Below are 25210 nucleotides of genomic sequence, written 5' to 3'. Positions count from 1 at the left end.
CGCGCTTTAAAAGCGATACAGTGGCGTGCAAAAAAATTATTGGACGCGGATTTTTTCGTGCGGTTGGAGATGCTTTTAGTGGTTCACTAATATGCAACGCTGCAGAATTCACTGTTCACTATTCAGTATTCGGAGCTGGTCTCATCTATAGTCAGTGGAAATGATTGAAAGAGGAAATTGAAACTGTAGAACATAATTTCGGAACAAGAATACGTGGGGACTTTACTGCTACGCTACTGGTATTCAGCGTGCTCATCTGATCTGCTTTACACTTTACGGCGACAACCAGAGTGCTCTGTAGTCTGTACTGTTCCCATCACCGGTATAGAGTCCTGAACAAATATTTCTTGGCTTCTCTTGCACGAGCGCAGAGATCTTTTCCTCACTGCTTGTATGTAGGTTCAGTTCATCGCAGACAAGGAGTGAGATGGCAAAGGTCTGGTGGCATCAAAGCTTGATGATGGCTGCGACAAACGGGCTAGTCCATGCATCTGCCCAGAAGCCCCTGTTTACCTTTGGTGTCATTGCCGATGTCCACTACGCCGACATCCCGGACGGGCGCTCGTTCACTGGCATCCCGCGCTACTACCGGCACAGCATCGACGTCCCCGAGAGGGCTATGAGTGCGTGGAATAAGCAAGACGGTGTCAAGTTCTCCATCAACTTTGACGATATCGTTTGTTAGATAAAACAAGATCAACGAGACACAGAGACACGAATTTTTATGTAAAAACCCTTGCGGGAAAAAACCACGGACGCACGAAGGCGCAATCACTATGAGAGTGAAGTATTACAAGCACGAGACGACATACTGTCTTTAGGTGTGACTACATGGAGTATATATAAGGGGCAATACGTGAGAGTTCTTGGAGGACAAGTAAACGAGTTGTATTCGTACGCGTCGGTACCAACGCAAAGGCCCACATCGTTTGTATTACGTCTAGTCCAATACGATAGAATTTGGATCACAATTTAACAATCTCCACCTTGAGCCAAATTCCCTCCAGTAGTCGAAGAAAGTGAATAACTCCATCCAAATCAGCTTAAACACCTTGTGCGTCAAAGTCCATAGGACTAGTGAGAAATACCAACTAAGCCTGAGCAAAGCTCAAACTTATTGGTAGGAACTGGCTTTGTCATCATATCAGCTGGATTATCATGAGTACTTATCTTGCATACCTTCAAATCACCTTTAGCAACAACATCTCGAACACAGTGAAATCTGACATCAATGTGTTTTGTTCTTCATGATACGTTGAATTCTTTGTAAGATATATAGCACTTTGACTGTCAGAAAATATGGTAGGGCAAGATGAATCTCCACAAAGCTCAATGTACAAACCTCTCAACCAGATAGCTTCTTTGCATGCCTTAGAAATAGCCATATACTCGGCATCAGTAGTGGAACAAGCCACAATAGACTGCAAAATTGCTCTCTAACTCACAGCACAACCACCAATGGTGAAAACATAACCTGTGAGTGATATTCTCTTATCCAAATCACCAGCAAAATCAGAATCAACAAAACCAACAAGTCCATCTTCATTTTTCCCAAACTGTAAATAAGCATTAGAAGTACCTTGCAGGTATCTGAAAATTCACTGAACTGCATTCCAATGCTCTTTTCCAGGATTAGCCATGTATCTACTAACAACGCTCAGAGCATAAGATAAATCCGGACGAGAACAAACCATGGCATACATAAGTGAACCAACTGCACTCGAATAGGGAACTCTAGACATGTACTCAATATCTGCATCTGACTCAGGACATAAGGCTGATGATAATTTGAAGTGTGCAGCTAACGGGGTACTTAGTGGCTTGGCATTATGCATATTAAAACGACGAAGAACTTTATCAATATATCCCTTCTGACTGAGATGTAATTTTCCAGATGATCTATCTCTGGATATTTCCATGCCAAGTATTTTCTTTGCTGCACCCAAATCCTTCATCTCAAATTCATTACTCAATTGCTTCTTTAGTTCATCAATTTCTGACATGCTCTTTGCAGCAATTAATGTTGGGGTAACGTAGCATAAATTCAAAATTTTCCTACGCTTATTCAGATCTTCCTATGGAGAGACCAGCAACGAGAGAGGGGTAAGAGCATCTTCGTACCTTTGAAGATCGCTAAGCGGAAGCGTTTGCTAGAACGCGGTTGATGGAGTCGTACTCGCGGCGATTCCGATCTAGTGCCGAACAACGGCACCTCCGCGTTCAACACACGTGCAGCCCGGTGACGTCTCCCGCACCTTGATCCAGCAAGGAGGAGGGAGAGGTTGGGGAAGAAGACCAGCAACACGACGGCGTGGTGTTGGTGGAGAGACGAGGTCTCCCGGCAGGGCTTCGCCAAGCGCCGGCAGAGAGAAGGAGGGAAAAGTGCGGGGCTGCGCCGAGGGAGAGGAAAAACTGTCTGCTCCAAAGGCCAAAAGTGCCCACTATATATAGGGGAAGGGGAGAGGGGGTGCCACCCCTAGGGTTCCCACCCTAGGGGGTGAGGCAGCCCTCCCAGATGGGGTTTGTGGCGGCCAGATGAGGGAGGAGGGGTGGCGCACCCCTCTGGTGGGCCTAAGGCCCACCTGAGTTAGGGTTCCCCCCCTCTTTTCCTTTCCCCTGCGCCATGGGCTGAGTGGGGAGGCGCACCAGCCCAACTAGGGGCTGGTTCCCACCCCCACTTAGCCCATCTTACCTCTTGGGGTCGCAGCCCCCCTTCGGTGGTCCCGGTACGTTACCGGTGATGCCCGAAACACTTCCGGTCTCCGAAACCATCCGTCCTATATATCAATCTTTACCTCCGGACCATTCCGGAGCTCCTCGTGACGTCCTGGATCTCATCCGGGACTCCGAACAACTTTCGGTAATCTCGTATAACAATTCCCTATAACCCTAGCGTCATCGAACCTTAAGTGTGTAGACCCTACGGGTTCGGGAGACAGGCAGACATGACCGAGACACCTCTCTGGCCAATAACCATCAGCGGGGTCTGGATACCCATGGTGGCTCCCACTAGCTCCACGATGATCTCATCGGATGAACCACGATGTCAAGGATTCAATCAATCCCGTATACGATTCCCTTTGTCTGTCGGTATAGAACTTGCCCGAGATTCAATCGTCGGTATACCTATACCTTGTTCAATCTCGTTACTGGTAAGTCTCTTTACTCGTTCCGTAGCACGTCATCGTGTGACTAACTCCTTAGTCACATTGAGCTCATGATGATGTTCTACCGAGTGGGCCCAGAGATACCTCTCCGTCACACGGAGTGACAAATCCCGATCTCGATTCGTGCCAACCCAACAGACACTTTCGGAGGTACCCGTAGTGCACCTTTATAGTCACCCAGTTACGTTGTGACGTTTGATACACCCAAAGCACTCCTACGGTATCCGGGAGCTGCACAATCTCACGGTCGAAGGAAAAGATACTTGACATTAGGAAAGCATTAGCATACGAACAATACGATCTAGTGCTAGGCTTAGGATTGGGTCTTGTCCACCACATCATTCTCCCAATGATGTGATCCCGTTATCAATGACATCCAATGTCCATGATCAGGAAACCATGATCATCTATTGACTAACGAGCTAGCCAACTAGAGGCTTGCTAGGGACACATTGTGATCTATTCATTCACACATGTATTACTGTTTCCTGTTAATACAATTATAGCATGAACGATAGACGATTATCATGAACAAGGAAATATGATAATAACCATTTTATTATTGCCTCTAGGGCATATTTCCAACAGTCTCCCACTTGCACTAGAGTCAATAATCTAGTTACATTGTGATGTATCGAACACCCATAGCATCATGGTGTTGATCATGTTTTGCTCGTGGAAGAGGTTTAGTCAACGGGTCTGCAATATTCAGATCCGTGTGTACTTTACAAATATCTATCACTCCGGTTTGGACATGGTCCTGGATGGAGTTGTAGCGGCGCTTGATGTGCTTCGTCTTCCGGTGAAACCTGGGCTCTTTGGCTATGGCAATGGCTCCAGTGTTATCACAGAAGAGTGTCATAGGACCCGACGCGCTTGGAACCACTCCAAGGTCGGTGATGAGCTCCTTCATCCAAATTCCTTCATGAGCCGCTTCTGAAGCAGCTATGTACTCCGCTTCACATGTAGATGCTGCCACGACTTCTTGCTTGCTGCTGCACCAGCTCACTGCCCCACCATTCAACACATATACGTATCCGGTTTGTGACTTAGAGTCATCCGGATCTGTGTCGAAGCTAGCATCGACGTAACCCTTTACGACGAGCTCTTCGTCACCTCCATAAACGAGAAACATTTCCTTAGTCCTTTTCAGGTACTTAAGGATATTCTTGACCGCTGTCCAGTGTTCCGTACCGGGATTACTTTGGTACCTCCCTACCAAGCTTATCGCAAGGTTTATATCAGGTCTGGTACACAGCATGGCATACATTAGAGAGCCCACGGCTGAAGCGTAGGGGACAGAACTCATCTTCTCTCTATCTGCTGCCGTGGTCGGCGACTGAGTCTTACTCAATCTTATACCTTGCAAAACTGGAAAGAACCCTTTCTTTGAGTTTTCCATATTGAATTTCTTCAATATCTTGTCAAGGTATGTACTTTGCGAAAGACCTATGAGGCGTCTCGATCTATCTCTATAGATCTTGATGCCTAATATGTATGCAGCTTCTCCAAGGTCCTTCATTGAAAAACTCTTGTTCAAGTAGGCCTTTATGCTCTCCAACATCTCTATATCATTCCCCATCAATAATATGTCATCCACATATAGTACGAGGAAAGCTACAGAGCTCCCACTCACTTTCTTGTACAGACAGGCTTCTCCGTAAACCTGTATGAACCCAAATGCTTTAATCACCTCACTAAAGCGAATGTTCCAACTCCGAGATGCTTGCACCAGCCCATAGATGGAGCACTGGAGCTTGCATACTTTGTTAGCACCTTTAGGATCGACAAAACCTTCTGGTTGCATCATATACAACTCTTCCTTAAGATTCCCGTTAAGGAACGCTGTTTTGACGTCCATTTGCCAAATTTCATAATCATAAAAGGCGGCAATTGCTAACATGATTCGGACTGATTTCAGCTTCGCTACGGGAGAGAAAGTCTCTTCGTAGTCAACTCCTTGAATTTGTCGAAAACCCTTTGCGACAAGTCGAGCTTTGTAAACGGTTACATTACCGTTTGCATCAGTCTTCTTCTTGAAGATCCATTTATTTTCTATGGCTCGCCGGTCATCGGGCAAGTCCACCAAAGTCCATACTTTGTTCTCATACATGGATCCTATCTCGGATTTCATGGCCTCAAGCCATTTGTTGGAATCCGGGCCCGCCATCGCTTCTTCATAGTTCGAAGGTTCACCGTTGTCTAACAACATGATTTCCATCACAGGGTTGCCGTACCACTCTGGTGCGGAGCGTACCCTTGTGGACCTTCGTGGTTCAGTTGTAACTTGATCTGAAGCTTCATGATCATCATCATTAACTTCCTCTTCAGTTGGTGTAGGCACCACAGGAACAACTTCTTGCGCTGCGCTACTTTCCTGTTCGAGAGGGGGTATAATTACCTCATCAAGTTCTACCTTCCTCCCACTTACTTCTTTCGAGAGAAACTCTTTCTCTAGAAAGGATCCGTTCTTGGCAACAAAGGTTTTACCTTCGGATCTAAGATAGAAGGTATACCCAATAGTTTCATTAGGGTATCCTATGAATACGCATTTCTCCGCTTTGGGTTCGAGCTTTTCTGGTTGAAGTTTCTTCACATAAGCATCGCAGCCCCAGCCCAAACTTTAAGAAACGACAACTTAGGTTTCTTGCCAAACCACAGTTCATACGGTGTCGTCTCAACGGATTTAGACGGTGCCCTATTTAAAGTGAATGTTGCAGTTTCTAATGCATATCCCCAAAATGATAGCGGTAAGTCGGTGAGAGACATCATAGATCGTACCATATCTAATAAAGTGCGATTACGACGTTCAGACACTCCCTTGCGCTGCGGTGTGCCAGGCGGCGTCAGTTGTGAAACGATTCCACACTTCCTTAGGTGTGTGCCAAACTCGTGACTCAAATATTCTCCTCCACGATCAGATCGTAGACATTTAATCTTTCTGTCACGTTGATTCTCAACCTAACTCTGAAATTCCTTGAACTTTTCAAACGTCTCAGATTTGTGCTTCATCAAGTAGATATACCCATACCTACTCAAATCATCGGTGAGAGTGAGAACATAACGATAACCACCGCGAGCTTCAACGTTCATTGGACCACACACATCAGTATGTATTATTTCCAATAAGTCGGTGGCTCTCTCCATTATACCTGAGAATGGAGTTTTAGTCATCTTGCCCATGAGGCACGGTTCGCATGTGTCAAATGATTCAAAGTCAAGAGACTCTAGCAGTCCATCAGTATGGAGCTTCTTCATGCGCTTAACGCCGATATGACCAAGGCGGCAGTGCCACAAGTATGTGGGACTATCGTTATCAACTTTGCATCTTTTGGTACTCACACTATGAATATGTGTAACATCACGATCGAGATTCATCAAGAATAAACCATTCACCAGCGGAACATGACCATAAAACATATCACTCATATAAATAGAACAACCATTATTCTCTGACTTAAATGAGTAGCCGTCTCGCATTAAGCAAGACCCTGATACAATGTTCATGCTTAAAGCTGGTACTAAATAACAATTATTAAGGTTTAAAACTAATCCCGACGGTAGATGTAGAGGTAGCATGCCGACGGCGATCACATCGACCTTTGAACCATTCCCGACGCGCATCGTCACCTCGTCCTTGTCTCCGCTTATTCCGCAGTTCCTGCTTTGAGTTGCAAATGTGAGCAACAACACCGGTATCAAATACCCAGGAGCTACTACGAGCGCTGGTAAGGTACACATCAATAACATGTATACCATATATACCTTTAACGTTGCCGGCCTTCTTGTCCGCTAAGTATTTGGGGCAGTTCCGCTTCCAGTGACTTTTTCCCTTGCAGTAGAAGCACTCAGTCTCAGGCTTGGGTCCGTTCTTTTTCTTCTTCCCGGCATCTGGTTTACCGGGCGCGGCAACAGCTTTGCCGTCTTTCTTGAAGTTCTTCTTACCCCTGCCTTTCTTGAAACTAGTGGTCTTGTTGACCATCAACACTTGATGCTCCTTCTTGATTTCTACTTCTGCAGACTTGAGCATCGAGTACAACTCGGGAATGGTTTTCTCCATCCCTTGCATGTTGTAGTTAAGCACAAAGCCTTTGTAGCTTGGTGGGAGAGACTGGAGGATTCTGTCAATGATAGCATCATCCGGAAGTTCGACTCCGAGTGAAGTCAGACGACCGTGTAACCCAGACATTTTGAGTATGTGCTCACTGACAGAACTGTTCTCCTCCATCTTACAGCTGAAGAACTTGTCGGAGACTTCATATCTCTCGACACGGGCATGAGCTTGAAAAACTAGCTTCAGCTCTTGGAACATCTCATATGCCCCGTGTTGCTCAAAACGTCTTTGGAGCCCCGTTTCTAAACTGTATAACATGCCACACCTGACCAGAGAGTAGTCATCACTCCGCGCTTGCCAGACGTTTAGAACGTCCTGGGCTGCTGCGGGAGCGGGAGGGTCACCTAGCGGCGCATTAAGGACATAAGCCTTTTTAGCTGCTTCAAGGATGAGCTTCAGGTTGCGAACCCAGTCCGCATAGTTGCTACCATCATCTTTCAGCTTGTTTTTCTCTAGGAATGCGTTGAAGTTGAGGTTGACGTTGGACATCTACAATATTTATAAAGACAACTTTTAGACTAAGTTCATGACAATTAAGTTCATTTAATCAAATTAAGTATGGACTCCCACTTAAATCGACATCCCTCTAGTCATCTAAGTGATACATGATCCATGTTGACTAACCCGTGTCCGATCATCACGTGAGACGGACTAGTCACCATGGTGAGCAACTTCATGCTGATCGTATTCAACCATACGACTCATGTTCGACCTTTCGGTCTCTTGTATTCGAGGTCATGTCTGTACATGCTAAGCTCGTCGAGTCAACCTAGGTGTTTCGCGTGTGTAAATCTGGCTTACACCCGTTGTATGCGAACGTTAGAATCTATCACACCCGATCATCACGTGGTGCTTCGAGACAACGAACCTTCGCAACGGTGCACACTTAGGGGAATACGTTCTCGAAATTTTAGGAGGGATCATCTTATTATGCTACCGTCGTTCTAAGCAATAAGATGTAAAACATGATAAACATCACAATGCAATCATATAGTGACATGATATGGCCATTATCATCTTTGCTCATTCGATCTCCATCTTCAGGCATCGCATGATCATCATCGTCACCGGCGTGACACCATGATCTCCATCATCGCGTCTTCGTGAAGTCATCACGCCAACTACTACTATCACTACTACTATGGCTAACCGTTAGCAATGAAGTAAAAGTAGCAAGCACATGGCGTTGCATCTCATACAATAAATTAAGACAACTCCTATGGCTCCTGCCGGTTGTCATACTCATCGACATGCAAGTCGTGAAACCTATTACAATAACATGATCATCTCATACATCATACATGCAACATCACAACTTTGGCCATATCACATCACATGTCAAACCCTGCAAAAACAAGTTAGACGTCCTCTAATTGTTGTTGCAAGTTTTACGTGGCTGATTTGGGTTTCTAGCAAGAACGCCTTCTTACCTACGTGACAGCCACAACGATGATATGCCAAAGCTATTTACCCTTCATAAGGACCATTTTCATCAAATCCAATCCGACTAGAGTAGGAGAGACAGACACCCGCTAGCCACCTTTATGCACGATGTGCATGTCTGTCGGTGGAACCAGTCTCACGTAAGCGTACGTGTAAGGTCGATCCGGGCCGCTTCATCCCACAATACCGCCGAAAAGGAATAAGACTAGTAACGGCAAGCAAATTGACAAACCATCGCCCACAACTTTTGTGTTCTACTCGTGCATGGAATCTACGCATAGAAAACCTGGCTCTGATACCACTGTTGGGGTAACGTAGCATAAATTCAAAATTTTCCTACGCTTATTCAGATCTTCCTATGGAGAGACCAGCAACGAGAGAGGGGTAAGAGCATCTTCGTACCTTTGAAGATCGCTAAGCGGAAGCGTTTGCTAGAACGCGGTTGATGGAGTCGTACTCGCGGCGATTCCGATCTAGTGCCGAACAACGGCACCTCCGCGTTCAACACACGTGCAGCCCGGTGACGTCTCCCGCACCTTGATCCAGCAAGGAGGAGGGAGAGGTTGGGGAAGAAGACCAGCAACACGACGGCGTGGTGTTGGTGGAGAGACGAGGTCTCCCGGCAGGGCTTCGCCAAGCGCCGGCAGAGAGGAGGAGGGAAAAGTGCGGGGCTGCGCCGAGGGAGAGGAAAAACTGTCTCCTCCAAAGGCCAAAAGTGCCCACTATATATAGGGGAATGGGAGAGGGGGTGCCACCCCTAGGGTTCCCACCCTAGGGGGTGCGGCAGCCCTCCCAGATGGGGTTTGTGGCGGCCAGATGAGGGAGGAGGGGTGGCGCACCCCTCTGGTGGGCCTAAGGCCCACCTGAGTTAGGGTTCCCCCCCTCTTTTCCTTTCCCCTGCGCCATGGGCTGAGTGGGGAGGCGCACCAGCCCAACTAGGGGCTGGTTCCCACCCCCACTTAGCCCATCTTACCTCTTGGGGTCGCAGCCCCCCTTCGGTGGTCCCGGTACGTTACCGGTGATGCCCGAAACACTTCCGGTCTCCGAAACCATCCGTCCTATATATCAATCTTTACCTCCGGACCATTCCGGAGCTCCTCGTGACGTCCTGGATCTCATCCGGGACTCCGAACAACTTTCGGTAATCTCGTATAACAATTCCCTATAACCCTAGCGTCATCGAACCTTAAGTGTGTAGACCCTACGGGTTCGGGAGACAGGCAGACATGACCGAGACACCTCTCTGGCCAATAACCATCAGCGGGGTCTGGATACCCATGGTGGCTCCCACTAGCTCCACGATGATCTCATCGGATGAACCACGATGTCAAGGATTCAATCAATCCCGTATACGATTCCCTTTGTCTGTCGGTATAGAACTTGCCCGAGATTCGATCGTCGGTATACCTATACCTTGTTCAATCTCGTTACTGGTAAGTCTCTTTACTCGTTCCGTAGCACGTCATCGTGTGACTAACTCCTTAGTCACATTGAGCTCATGATGATGTTCTACCGAGTGGGCCCAGAGATACCTCTCCGTCACACGGAGTGACAAATCCCGATCTCGATTCGTGCCAACCCAACAGACACTTTCGGAGGTACCCGTAGTGCACCTTTATAGTCACCCAGTTACGTTGTGACGTTTGATACACCCAAAGCACTCCTACGGTATCCGGGAGCTGCACAATCTCACGGTCGAAGGAAAAGATACTTGACATTAGGAAAGCATTAGCATACGAACAATATGATCTAGTGCTAGGCTTAGGATTGGGTCTTGTCCACCACATCATTCTCCCAATGATGTGATCCCGTTATCAATGACATCCAATGTCCATGATCAGGAAACCATGATCATCTATTGACTAACGAGCTAGCCAACTAGAGGCTTGCTAGGGACACATTGTGATCTATTCATTCACACATGTATTACTGTTTCCTGTTAATACAATTATAGCATGAACGATAGACGATTATCATGAACAAGGAAATATGATAATAACCATTTTATTATTGCCTCTAGGGCATATTTCCAACAATTAACATATCATCAACATAAAGGAGCAAATAAATAGCTGAACCATTGACAGTTTTCAAATAAACACAACTATCATAATTAGACCGATTGAAACCTTGAGAGAGCATAAAGGTGTGAAATCTCTTGTACCACTGTCGAGGGGATTGCTTCAATCCATAAAGAGATTTCTTTAACTTACAGACAAGCTTTTCTTTTCTAGGAATAACAAAACCTTCAGGTTGTTCCATATAAATATCCTCTTCTAATTCTCCATGTAAGAATGCAGTTTTAACATCCAATTGTTCAAGCTCAAAATCATTCATGGCAACAATACTAAGTAAAGTGCGAATAGAGCTATGCTTCACAACAGGAGAAAAGACTTCGTTATAGTCAATACCTGGAATTTGGCTATAACCTTTAGCAACCAACCTTGATTTATATCTTGTCTCATCATTAGGAGAAACACCTTCCTTTATTTTAAAAACCCACTTGCAACGAATAGGTTTCTTCTCTCTAGGTAATCTTACCAAATCCCAAGTGCCATTCTTTTCAAGTGATTCCATCTCATCATGCATAGCAGTCATCCACTAATTACTATCACCAGAAATAATAGCCTCGAAATATGAAGAAGGCTCAGCATTACCTTCAATTTCTTCTGCAACAAATAAAGCAAAAGAAACAATATTGCACTCGTCGATTAACCTTTCAGGTGCATTAATACCCCGCCTAACTCTGTCACGTGCGAGAACCGGGTGGAACAATAGGCTGATTTGGAGTGACATGTTCATCATCAAAGACGGGTTCATCATGTGCATCAACATTTTCCTTATCATAAGTATCACCTGAATCAATAACATGCTCCATCTGAACAGTAGGCTGCTGAACAGTAGACTGTTGTTCACTCTCAACAGGAACATTAGTAGATGGAACATCATGTAGCATAGCAGTTCATTAAAGATAACGTTTCTGCTAATAACAATCTTTTGTGTTTCGGGATTTCACAATTTAAAACCTTTAACACCAGATTTATAACCAAGAAAGATGCACTTAACAGCCCTAGGCTCTAACTTTCCATTATCAACATGATGTTAGAGCATATATCTCCATATGTGGTTTTGGTAATTGATGACAATTCCTATGGACTAATGGTTGCCTTAAGTTACATTTATAGGATTTGTCCATAGGCACTTCTTGAAGTCCATCTGTTGGGTTCAAGGAGTTTATATGATGACCAAGATGGTATTCAAGGTATTATCCAAAGAATGGTCATAGAGACACATGGTTGATCAAGATCTCAGACAAAGAGTAAATCAAGATGATCAACACACAAAGCGTACAAGATGTACCGAGAGGGATCAAGTGATCCCATGGTATGGTAAGCATTGTCCATTACGTATTTGTGTACTAACCCATGGTCTTCGTTGGAGTTCTTTGTGGGGGTTAGGTGTGTTTCCATGGGCTTGCGTCAAAGGGAAGATCTCATACAACCCATGAAGTATGACGTCAAGTTGTGATCGTCATCAAGATTGCGATGTGCAAGTTCAAGTGGATCAGCACGAAGATATCATGCTTGAAGCTTGCCGTCCATTGTGGTGGCAATGGACTTGTGAAGATATGCTGAAGAGTGGCTCACCCATAGTGAGTATGGGGGAGCAATCAACTAGTCTTCATCAAGCCAACACAATCAAGAAAGGTGGTCCATCTTGAGGAAGCCAAGATCATCATCATCTAGCTCAAGAGGACGAGGTGCAAGGTATAGGTTTGCCCTTGATAGGTTTTCTGTTTAGGATAGATTGATGTACTATCAAGGGGGCTCTCAAGTGAGTAGCTTGATCGTATCATTCATTGAGAGCTCAAACCATTTGCATCCTTGCATCATACTTCTTGGTTCTTGTTTGGTGTTTCTCTTTGTGAGTTTTAGAGCTTATGGTCATCTTCGTGCCAAGCTCGAGTTCATCGAAAACGGAGTCCATATGCATCTACTATGATGTTTTCGATGTTGGAGTTTTTGTCGGTTCTTCATTCATAGAGGACTCACATCTCTATATCTTTGGCATTTTCATAACCGCATGGTCTTAAGATTTCCATGTTGTTGGATAGCTCTTGTAGTACCGCTGGAGTGACAGCGGTAGTACCGCTGCAGCTCGGGCAGAAAGTGGGGGTAACGGTCTGATTCCTTCCCCCACTATATAAAGGGGGTCTTCTTCCCCCTTGGTTTTATCTATCCGTTGAGCTCTTGTTCTACCTCCATTGTTGACATTCTTAGAGCTTGATTACTCTCAATCCCTCCAATGATTCTTGCTTGTTCTTGAGGGAAAAGAGAGAGGAGATCTAGATCCACATCTCCACCAATCACTTTCTCCTCTATGTGAGGGGAACCCCTTGGATCTTGATCTTGGAGTTCTTTGTGAGCTCCTTGTTCTTCCTCTCATATTTCTCCATAGCTTTTGTGGTTGTGGAGGGATTTGAGTGTGAGGGACTTGACCACTTCGTGTGTTCTTGCCATTGCATTAGTTGCATCGGTTTGAGTTCTCCACGGTGATACGTGGAAGTGAGAAGTTGCGAAGCTTACTACCTTTGGTACTTAGTACCCTTGATATTGTTCTTCGTGGATGCTTTGGCGTCCTAGAAGCTTGGTGGTGTCTCGGAGCTCAATCATTGTGGTGTGAAGCTCCGGGCAAGCGTCGGGGTCTCCAATTAGGTTGTGGAGATTGCCCCGAGCAATTTGTACGGGTACCGGTAACCGCCCCCAAGGGTTGCCACGTGTACGGGTTCGGTAACCGCCCCCAAGGTTTGCCATTTGTACGGGTTCGGTGACCGCCCTCAAGGGTCCCTTAGTGGAATCACAGCATCTTGCATTGTGCGAGGGCGTGAGGAGATTACGGTGGCCTTAGTGGCATCTTGGGGAGCATTGTGCCTCCACACCGCTCTAACGGAGATTAGCATCCGCAAGGGTGTGAACTTCAAGATACATCATCGTCTCCCCGTGCCTCGGTTATCTCTTAGCCGAACCCTTTACTTATGCACGTTACTTTGTGATAGACATATTGTTTATTGTAATATATCTTGCTATCACTTAGTTGTTTATCTTGCTTAGCATAAGTTGTTGGTGCACATAGGTGAGCCTAGTTGTTTGTAGGTTTTGTGCTTGACATATTAAACGTTAGTTTTATTCCGAATTTGTTCAAGCCTAAACCTTAACTATTTCAAAGCGCCTATTCACCCCCCCCTCTAGGCGACATCCACGTCCTTTTCACATGAGCATAAGCAGTGCAACCAAAAACTCTCAACTGTGAATAATCAGCAGGTGAACCAGACCATACCTCAATTGGAGTTTTCTTGTTAAGAGAAATAGATGGTGAACGGTTGATGAGATAACAAGCAGTGGAAGTAGCCTCAGCCCAAAAACGCCTATGCAGACCTGCATTGGACAACATGCAACGGGCTCTGGAAATAATGGTCCTGTTCATACGCTCATCAACACCGTTTTGTTGAGGAGTATAAGGAACGGTGTGGTGTTCGACAATGCCTTCAGACTTGCAATAATTCCCAAATTGCTTAGAACAGAATTTCATACCATTATCAGTGCGAACTATTTTTACCTTCTTTTCAGTTTGTCTCTCAATCGTAATCTTCCACTCCTTAAAAGCTGAGAAAGCTTGCCATTTATGATTCAAGAAATAAGGTTAAACCTTTCTCGAATAATCATCAATAATAGTCAACATGTAACTAGCACCACCTAGTGACTTTTTGCGAGATGGTCCCCATAAATCAGAATGCACATAATCAAGAATACCTTCAGTTGTATGAGTCGAAGTGTTGAACTTCACCCTCTTGTGCTTGCCGAAGATACAATGCTCATAAAATTTCAATTTACCAGTTTGGTATCCTTTAAGAAGACCTCTCTTATTTAACTCTGCCAACCCAAGTTCACTCATATGTCCAAGACGCATATGCCAAAGGTTAGAAGCATCACAATCAGAATTCTTTGAAATAACCGGAGTAGCGTTACCTGAAACGGTAGAACCTCGAAGGTAATAAAGACCATTGGTCGAACTTAAGTCACCTTTCATCATAATGAGAGAACCTTTGGTGACCTTCAAAACGCTATCTCCACCTGAATACTTGTACCCCTTTGCATCAAGGGCACTCACAGAGATAAGATTTCTCTTCATCTTCGGAAAATACCGAACATCTGTCAAAGTTCTGATTGTGCCATCAAACATCTTGATTCGAATGGAACCTATGCCTTCAATCTTGCAAAATGAATTATCAAAACCCAAAACGGAACCAGCAGCGGTAGTAGAATCAAAAGTAGTAAACCAATCTCTATGCGGGCACATATGAAAAGTACACGCAGTGTCAAGTACCCACTCATCATTGGTCTGAGCACATCCAGCAATAACAACAAGAGCATCATCGGAACTATCATCACGAGCAACATTAGCAGAATTTTCACCTTGTTTGTTACCTTTCAGTTTATACGTACCATTCCTCTTTTCCTTGTTTTGCAACTTGAAACATTCTGAGATGTCATGCCCGTCTCTCTTGCAATACCTGCAAGACCGCTTCTTGTCTTTGGATTGCGAGCGGCCCCTCTGGCCGTTCTTACTTTTTCCATGATTTCCATTGTGTAAGTTCTTCTCCTTTGTCCTGCCACGAACAGATAATCTGTCACGCCCAAGATGCGACCTTATCCTCAATTTGGCACGAGGGCCTCGTCAGGGATAGAAGCGCATCTCGTCGTGTCGCAAGAATGGATATCGTTACAAGTACATGTATTGAAAAGAAGAGATATATAAAGAGTTGGCTTACACTCGCCACAAGCTACATCAGAGTCACATCAGTACATTACATAATCATCAAGAATAAGAGCAGGGTCCGACTACGGACGAAAACAAACGAGAAAATGAAACGACGTCCATCCTTGCTATCCGAGGCTGTCGGCTTGGAACCCATCCTAGATCGATGATGAAGAAGAAGAAGCAACTCCAAATGAACAATCAACGCGCTCGCGTTGAGTGACCTTTACCTGTACCTGCAACTAGTGTTTTAGTAATCTGTGAGTCACAGGGGACTCAGCAATCTCATTTCCAAAGGTATCAAGACTAGCAAAGCTTAAAGGGTGAGATCAGATTAGTGGTGAGGTTGCAGCAGCGGCTAAGCATATATTTGGTGGCTAAACTTAGGAGTACAAGAAATAAAGGGGGAAGATCTACGCATAACGGACGTGAACTACTGATGATCAAATGAATGATCCTGAACACTTACCTACGTCAGACATAACCCCACCGTGTCCTCGATCGGAGAAGGAACTCACGAAAGAGACAGTCACGGTTACGCACACAGTTGGCAAGTTTTAATTAAGTTAACTTCAAGTTATCTAGAACCGGTGTTAAACAAAGTTTCCACATTGCCACATAACCGCGGGCACGACTTTTCGAAAAGATTTAACCCTGCAGGGGTGCTCCAACTAGTCCATCACAAATTACCACAAGCCGCATAGAAATCCTCCATCACGAAGCTCTCGATCTCATCGGATTCCCTAGTGGAAAACCTCAACTCTGAGATTACCCAAAGCATCACCGGAATCCCGATGCACAAGATATTCCGTCAAAGGTAAAACTAATCCAGCAAGGCCGCCCTACGTGTCGACGATCCCGATAGGAGTCGCGTACCTCGTTCTCAGGACACGACGGATGGGTCACACTAGGAGAACCAAACCTCGGGTTGCCCCGCGGTGGCCCAGTAGTCTGCCAATTTGGACCAACACTCATGAGGAGCACTGGCCCGGGGGTTGATTAAATTATCCTCGGGTGCCGGCGGGTCCCTATGCATTATTATTAGGTTATTAGGCAAATGTAGTACCAAAGTTGGGCCTTGCCAGACCAGCTTTAATCTAAAACGAATTATCAAGGGGGTCCCCATAACAACCCCGATCGTGTTAGGAGCGCTCAATTATGGAACATAACACCGGTAGCCGGAAACTAAGGGGGCAAAGGTGGAACAAAACACCAGGCTAGAAAGGCCGAGCCTTCCACCTTTTACCAAGTATATAGGTGCATTAAATTAAATAGCATTTAAATATGGTGATATAACAAGGAACCCATGTTTTCACATGGAAGCATCTGCACCTGCAACTAGCAACGCTATCAACAGGGTTAAGCAAGCAGTAACATAGCCAATCAGTGGGTTGCTAGGTTGAACAGGTTGAAGGTTTCATGGCATTGTTGAGAAGGCTGATATTTAACATATGGTAGGCAACGAGACATAATCGATAGAAGCGATAAAACTAGCATGGCAATGATAGTAATGGTATCTAGGGAAATGATCATCTTGCCTGAGAACCCGCTTAGAAGAAGAATGCCTCCGTGAAGCAGACGAACCGACGTAGTCGAACGGGTCCTCACATCCGACACGCTTGCGGAACTCTATCGAGACGGGGAAAACCAGAAACAAGCATCAACACACGGGATTCACCACACGATGCACAACACATATGATGCATGGACAGGCTGAATGCAAACAAGTCACGGCAAGACAATTCACCCAATCAAACACTACACTTTAAGTGAAGTTCTATATGCAACGAGTTGCATATTGACGAAACTCCACGTTAATTATTTAGTTCTATCCCGATTAGGTACACGGCAATACTAAATGTGGTTAAACATGGCAAGAGATGAAGCGCAAATTAACCTACCTATCTAGACATTTTAAACGAGGTCGGAAATGACATATAGCATCTCCGAGACGACCTCACATGTTAATTTACAATTCTGTCCAGATCTGAATTAACACCTTTAATTAGTTGTTAAACAGCAAAACAAATAGGTTCACGTGATTCTACGCGTCAAGGCAAGAAATCTACACATAAAGAACATCTCCAACGGAGCTACGGTTCAAAAGATACAAGCACCGCAAGATATGATGGCATGAATGCAATATGTGTGCAACGACGGCTACGAGCACTTCAAAACAAACAACCCGCAAGAGAAAATGAAACTACACAAGATTCTAAGCAAGTTTCATGTAGGACACGATCAGATCGGAGCTACGGTTCAATAACTACGAGCAAAACAAGAAATGACTACAATCTGCCAAAATCAGCCACATAGCATTTTCTACGCCCCACAACTACGGCTACACAACTCCGATTTGCTCAATCAAGGCATGGAACGGAAGAGGGCAAGAAGCACTACTACAAACAACTAACAACAACTATCATGGCAGCAAGGAGCACTTGGAAAAGAAGACACAAAATGGCATCTCACACATTATTTCAGACTTAGTGAAAATTACACCTCATGAAAGTGCAGTTTTCGATCTGAAGCAATATTGACAGCAGCACAATCCTAATCTACAAGACTCCAAATGGCATGAAACTCTACAGCATGCTAGAGAAACAGAAGGGGTACAACTAACTCCATTGGACCAACCTCAAAAGAGCTACAGATCACAAGATGCAAGCAAGACAAGACAGCAACAAAATAATAACAGATTCCAGACTTAGAAATATTTCAGCTCCTCTAAAACAGCACTATTTCTAGCAACTTAAGAGCAAGCAAAACACACCTAAACATGCATTTCTATTGCAAGCAAAAATACCAGGGGCTAAACAAAACATCCAAGATCAACTCTCTAGTTGACAACTCCGTCAAACGACGCACGGAATAAATCCTACGAATTAATCAAAAGGGCAACATAGCAAAATATCTCGCGAACTAACTTACTCGAAAGATAAAACTAATTGCACAGAAAAATCCATGGGATTTTTCTACCCCGGAAACATATAAAATACGTGGGGTTGCAACACAAAATAAAGCCACACATTAATGCGGGAAAAAAACCTATATACGAGAAAATAAACTACCGGCAAACCATACCTGCAAAAATACCTACGACCGCTCTAAAAAACATGGAATTATGGTTCCTAAAATACGGGCATTTAATTTAAGGCATACGGGCAACCCGGTCTTGCACGAAAAATAAATACGGGTCGAAACCTATTAAAACAGCACGTTATTCTAGGCATCTGACACGCCAAACGATGTCAAACGATTATGCATGTGGTGGAACCGTGTTCTACTCGCGAAGCTACCCCAAAACCATATAAAATACTCCTCGTTCCGACTTACGGATAAAAAGATACGGGGGTTTAACTAAACGTCTAATTTCTGGAATTAACTAATTCCGAAAAAAAAACCTAATATCTAATGGGCCGGTCAGGTGGGCGCAAGATAGTAAATCTTGCCACTGGAACAACATAGAGGGGGCCAGGGGATCTTACCTTCGCGGGCTGGGCCGGATCTGAGGAGTAGAGGGAAGGCGGCCTGGGGAGGCAGCGTTGGGCCGCGGCGGCGCGGATACTGGGCCGGCGCGGGGCCTACGGGGCGCGCTGCGGTGGAGAGGCGAGCTGGGCCGGCGGCTCGGCCTGGCCCCTCGATCGGCAGCTGGCGCTGGCCTCGGCGTTGCCTCGCGGAACGACGCGAGCCTTGGAACCCTGGTCAACGTAGAGGGGCGCTGAGATCGAGCCAGCGCTGATCTGGTCGCGGCTGCGTGCTGACGCTCGTGCGGGGAGAGGCGGGCGTCGCGGGAAGGAGCCCTCTGACGGCGACTCCAGCTGGGACCAGGCGGCGGCGGGGAAAGGGCAACCGGTGAGGAGGCCGCCCGGATTTGGTGGATCCGGGCACGGGAGCCCCACTCCCGGCGGCGGCTGCGAGCAACTCCGGTAGTCGGAGCTCCGGCGACCCGCAGGGCGAGGGGTGGCACTGGCCGGCTCCTGCACAGCGATGGGAGGCAGGGAGGAGGCCTTGGGCAAGAGCTCGAGAGGTAGTAGGTTGAACGGGCGCGGCGGCGGCCGGATGGGCTCGGTCGGGCCCGATCTGGGCCTGGCGGGCCGGCGGCGCTGGAGGTGGGAGGAGGGTGCTGGTGGGAGGCGGCTAGGGTTTCGGGGGTAGGTGCGCTGATCCCGAGGCACAGGGGGTTGGCTGCCTAAAAATGCACACGGGGCTATATATAGACAAATGGGGGGCTAGGTTTAGCGAAATTCCGCCCCGATTTCAACCGCGCGGTCGGATTTGACTAATTCCGAATGCGGGACGGACTAAATGTCCGTGTAGGGTGGTTTACTGGAGACGAGAGGGAGAACAGGCGGCGCGGCGACACAATTTTAAAACACCGACAGACGTCCGACGGTAGACCGAATACGGTGCCGCTACGGGCGACCGTTCGGGTACCAGACGGTCTCTGATCGCGACGAAATTCGAGAGGCGGTCTAGCGATAACTAATTACGACCGCACGTCAAATCTCAACCCGATCAGAGGAAGTTTAGGCACACTTTTAAAACAGGGTTTCGACGGTGCCGCGGGCGCGTGCGTGTGCGGTTGGACTCAGAACGGACGACGACGAGAACCGGCAACTACTAACGAATGCAAGTTTTGATAACTGGCGGCAACGGAGATGCCGATGCAATGCAGATGATGCGCAGGATGCGATGATGACACGACAAATAAAATAAGCCACACGACGAAAACGGAAAGAGAGGGGAATCTTCTGGAACGTCGGCATAGGGCTGTCACAACTCTCCTACACTACAAGAGGATCTCGCCCCGAGATCCAAGAACGAAAGGGGGAGAGGACGAGAAAGCCAGAGGTAAAACTTAGTCGCTTCTTTGACAAACGAGTGAAACCAACGATCCTTGAAAGTTGCAAAGAGATGAGGAATGATATGGGAGAGAAGCAAGAATTCACGAAAAATTTCGGCAGCACTTCGGTAGGAAAAAGGGACAAAAAATTCGATAAGAAGAGAGAATTAGACAATATTCATAACAAACAACTAAATAGAGCAAGGGAAGACCATGATCTTGGCAGAACAAGAAGCTAGACCCAAAAGAGCAACAACACAATGCCTCCGGAACAATAGAATAGGAACTAGCTCATACGGAAGAAGAGAATGAAGAGAGAATGACAACTACTAACTCAAATGAACTTGACAAGCATCCTTGCGAGAAGAATTGGACGAAGTTGTTGGAAAAACAACAACGAAAGAACAAGATAGTAGTGGGCTTAAGGAAATCATCTCACATTTATAAGGTGACAACCAACCACTAAAAAACAAGGATAGATTCGGAGCAACAAGATACGAACACTTACTTACACCAAGAGGATACATTGAGAACTGGGATTAATGACAAGCACCTTGATAGCACAATCCATAGGAAAAGCTTTAGGTGAAGTCCAAACCAAAATAGCTCAATGAAGAAATCATGGGTTGAAAATATCTCATGATCATAGAATGGTGGGTTTAATTATCTTATTCTTGAAAGGAAAACTCTTCGAGGCTCCTACACTACAAGAATGCTATAATACCACCTCAAAGGATAAAGGAATAACAAACGCATTGGAAATGCAAGGGAAAGAATACTTGAGGTACTCCAACAAGAATCTTGAAGAACACATGAGAATGAATCACATCCTTGAAGGACCACCAAGAAGGACCTCCGTATATGAATGAATGATGCAAAGATATCAAGGTAGAAAGAATAAGATTATGACCTTGCCGGGATTTAGATGAAGCCTCACAAAGAGATAATTAAAAGAACATGGAACTCCGGAAAAAGATAAGCACACGAGAAAAGAATTGAACCCATGAGCCACTCCGGAAGAAGAATTTAAATCTCTTGGAAGAAGGAAGAACAAGAATAAGAATTATGTTATGCTTATCCTTCATCAAGTTTAATTGATGACTAGCAACGGATTTAGCATACAACTTATTCTTCTAGAGATGATTGAGGAGAGAGATAAGCATCACTTGAGGCATGATTGAAGAAAGCACCGGTAAGAATTCACAATTAAATGGGGATACCAAGAATGCATGGAAACACATGAGAATGAAGAGATCATGATCCACCTAACAGAAAACTTGAATAAGGCACCGGATAAACGAGAGACGAACGAAGAGACAACAATTGAGAAGAATTGAGGATGAAAGCTGAAAGTTGAGAACGAAGAATCTTCTAAAATGATGGCCTTCGAAGGAACGAGAAAGAAAACCACCGGATAGCGAGAAATGGATTCTCATGATTGGGAACAAATTCAAGATGATAACACGAAGCTCCTGAGAATCTTCACAAGAATCACCGGGTAAGAGAGAAAAGAACACACAACGGAAGCACAATGAAAAGAAAACTCTTGGATGAAAATTGAATCACTGAGAAAAAGGGCGGGAGGGTGGGGAAAACAAAGACAACTTGGGACAGATGAGATGAACTCCGAAATAATATGAGAGAATGATCTTGCAAAAATTGGAAAGGATAGAATTACTTGAAGAGAGACACACAGGTTGAAAAAGAATTAACATGACGACTCCGGTTGACAAGAATTGATATGACAATTGATTGAGCAAAGAATTAATCCTCTCATAAAAATATGAGAACACCTCTTAGAAAAGATCTGAAATCACCACTTGACATCGAAGCAACTTGAATTACCATATTCAACAAAACAAAGGGAGAGGCTTATGAAACAAGCCAGAACAAACTCATGAGAGAGATTTCGTCCGATATTTTCGTGGACAGGATCGCACGGGCTCGATCCTTACAGTAGCCATCAAGTGCAAGGCAGTGCACCCGACATACGAAGCGCCCCCGAGTCGTAGCAAGCTACAAGGACTCTTTAAGACACAACGTGTACCGCTGTAAGTCGACCGTGAACAAACGAATCCACTAGATGTCGAACCCCAACCTAACATCATGCATTTGTTGGAAGAATGTCCTATAAGTAACTACTTGAATTCCCACCTAAGAATTCCCGAAATATCTGGTCATGCAATCTGGTACACGGATACAAGGAGTAATAATCACACAACTCCTAAACTAACCCGTCACCTGTATCACATCCGTCAACACATGACCAGGATCTCGGACCTTCATCTACAACAGACCCTCGTGATCACAACGATACAAAGTATGGCAGTACTCCCGAACAATCTGCACCAGTACTGGGGACATCGGGGTTATCTCGCCACTACTAGTATTGAAGCAATTACGAACATCCTTCGTACTGAGATACTAAGAAATCTGAATGATAACGATGTGCTCAAGAATCCCATGGAGCTCAACTCCCTGGAAGAAAATCAAGTCAGACAGGAGGCACCAAGACAGAACTCCGTCACATCGGCATCATATAGATTCCAAAAATATCCGCGTGATCCTAAAAAAAATTTGAGTGAGAAGAGAAGTAGAATAAATTATTACGTCAAGATTCCTCACCAGAGCATAGAAGAGGAGAAAAAAGAATCCTACTCTCTGATATATAACTAGACTCAAAGCAGTTTTTCACTAGACTCGACTCGGCCAAGTTCGATCAATCAAGGGGGCTCCTAGGTCGGTCCTTGCTCTGATACCAACTTGTCACGCCCAAGATGCGACCCTATCCTCAATTTGGCACGAGGGCCTCGTCAGGGATAGAAGCGCATCTCGTCGTGTCGCAAGAATGGATATCGTTACAAGTACATGTACTAAAAAGAAGAGATATATAAAGAGTTGGCTTACACTCGCCACAAGCTACATCAGAGTCACATCAGTACATTACATAATCATCAAGAATAAGAGCAGGGTCCGACTACGGACGAAAACAAACGAGAAAATGAAACGACATCCATCCTTGCTATCCCAGGCTGCCGGCCTGGAACCCATCCTAGATCGATGAAGAAGAAGAAGAAGAAGCAACTCCAAATGAACAATCAACGCGCTCGCGTCGAGTGACCTTTACCTGTACCTGCAACTGGTGTTGTAGTAATCTGTGAGCCATATGGGACTCAGCAATCTCATTTCCAAAGGTATCAAGACTAGCAAAGCTTAAAGGGTGAGATCAGGTTAAGTGGTGAGGTTGCAGCAGCGGCTAAGCATATATTTGGTGGCTAAACTTACGAGTACAAGAAATAAGAGGGCGGAAGATCTACGCATAACGGACGTGAACTACTGATGATCAAATGAATGATCCTGAACACTTACCTACGTCAGACATAACCCCACCGTGTCGTCGATCGGAGAAGGAACTCACGAAAGAGACAGTCACGGTTACGCACACAGTTGGCAAGTTTTAATTAAGTTAACTTCAAGTTATCTAGAACCAGTGTTAAACAAAGTTTCCACGTTGCCACATAACCGCGGGCATGGCTTTCCGAAAAGATTTAACCCTGCAGGGGTGCTCCAACTAGTCCATCACAAATTACCACAAGCCGCATAGAAATCCTCCATCACGAAGCTCTCGATCTCGTCGGATTCCCTAGTGGAAACCTCAACTCTGAGATTACCCAAAGCATCACCGAAATCCCGATGCACAAGATATTCCGTCAAAGGTAAAACTAATCCAGCAAGGCCACCCGACGTGTCGACGATCCCGATAGGAGTCGCGTACCTCGTTCTCAGGACACGACGGATGGGTCACACTAGCAGAACCAAACCTCGGATTGCCCCGCGGTGGCCCCGTAGTCTGCCAATTTAGACCAACACTCATGAGGAGCACTGGCCCGGGGGTTGATTAAATTATCCTCGGGTGCCGGCGGGTCCCTATGCATTATTATTAGGTTATTAGGCAAATGTAGTACCAAAGTTGGGCCTTGCCAGACCAGCTTTAATCTAAAACGAATTATCAAGGGGGTCCCCATAACAACCCCGATCGTGTTAGGAGTGCTCAATTATGGAACATAACACCGGTAGCCGAAAACTAAGGGGGCAAAGGTGGAACAAAACACCAGGCTAGAAAGGCCGAGCCTTCCACCTTTTACCAAGTATATAGGTGCATTAAATTAAATAGCATTTAAATATGGTGATATAACAAGGAACCCATGTTTTCACATGGAAGCATCTGCACCTGCAACTAGCAACGCTATCAACAGGGTTAAGCAAGCAGTAACATAGCCAATCAGTGGTTTGCTAGGTTGAACAGGTTGAAGGTTTCATGGCATTGTTGAGAAGGCTGATATTTAACATGTGGTGGGCAACGAGACATAATCGATCGAAGCGATAAAAATAGCATGGCAATGATAGTGATGGTATCTAGGAAAATGATCATCTTGCCTGAGATCCCGCTTAGAAGAACAATGCCTCCGTGAAGCAGACGAACCGACGTAGTCGAACGGGTCCTCACATCCGACACGCTTGCGGAACTCTATCGAGACGGGGAAAACCGGAAACAAGCATCAACACACGGGATTCACCACACGATGCACAACACATATGATGCATGGACAGGCTGAATGCAAACAAGTCACGGCAAGACAATTCACCCAATCAAACACTACACTTTAAGTGAAGTTCTATATGCAACGAGTTGCATATTGACGAAACTCCACGTTAATTATTTGGTTCTATCCCGATTAGATACACGGCAATATTAAATGTGGTTAAACATGGCAAGAGATGAAGGGCAAATTAACCTACCTATCTAGACATTTTAAACGAGGT

At 45.4% G+C, this 25210-nt stretch overlaps 1 pseudogene; it reads left to right on the top strand.

The window, feature by feature from the left end:
- Positions 1–457: 457 nt before the first annotated feature.
- Positions 458–25210, top strand: part of LOC123398145 — a 36661-nt pseudogene continuing 11908 nt past the window's right edge.

Source organism: Hordeum vulgare, chromosome 5H (genome assembly GCF_904849725.1).
Source record: "Hordeum vulgare subsp. vulgare chromosome 5H, MorexV3_pseudomolecules_assembly, whole genome shotgun sequence".
NCBI classification, from domain to species: Eukaryota; Viridiplantae; Streptophyta; class Magnoliopsida; order Poales; family Poaceae; genus Hordeum; species Hordeum vulgare.
This window is presented reverse-complemented; position numbering and strand designations above follow the sequence as displayed.